Here is an 808-nt window from a genome sequence, read left to right as displayed (position 1 = left end):
CTATTTTCGTTAGTGTGAGACTTTTTGGAGAGCCCAAAGCAAAGCCACGTGAACTTATGTTCAAAGGAGACAATATCATATCATTGCCGAGAATCGTTAAATGTAAATACTAACAAAAATTAATTTTTTTTTCAATAATATGTTTAAACTTTTTTTTAAAAAAAAAACCTCTAAATTTTATTTTTTTTTTCAAACTTTCAAAATAAAATCTAAAAAAAAATCTTTAAAAAAAACACTTTTAACTTTCTTTTTTTTGAAAAAATGAATTTAAAAATATCCTTACAACGTTATTTAAAAAATACTCATAAAAATATTAAAAAATTTAGAGTTAATTTATAATATGCAAACTTTTTTTATAAAGGTAAAATGTGTTAATGCTACCTTTAAAATTTCTGGTCAAATTTTTTTAAATGCAGTTGTTGGATGAAAGTCTCACGTGTGCTAATTTAGGGAATGATAATAGGTTTACAATAAAGGAATATATTTTCATTGGTACGAGATCTTTTAGAGAAGCACAATGCTGCTCAAAAGGGACAATATCATACGTCCATATAATAGGGTATCAAAGTCATGCCCTAAACTTTAACCGTTTTTTTTTTTTTAATTTTTTATAAAATAATAGAAGAGTAAGAAGTGAGGGAAAGGGCCTTGCACTCTTAAAACGTTAAAAAAAAAACAGGAAAATCCGTACAGCAACGTAACGTAATGAGAGGGGAGTCGCCTTGAGCCGATATCGAGACCGGAGCCGGACCGAACCGAGCCGATACGAGAAAAGTAAACGCCAGGTTTTTCTTTTTTTTTTTTTTTC

This window comes from Cucurbita moschata, unplaced genomic scaffold, assembly GCF_002738365.1.
Source record: "Cucurbita moschata cultivar Rifu unplaced genomic scaffold, Cmos_1.0 Cmo_Scf00073, whole genome shotgun sequence".
Classification (NCBI taxonomy): Eukaryota; Viridiplantae; Streptophyta; class Magnoliopsida; order Cucurbitales; family Cucurbitaceae; genus Cucurbita; species Cucurbita moschata.
The sequence above is the reverse complement of the archived record's forward strand: the minus strand, read 5'-3'. Positions refer to the sequence as shown.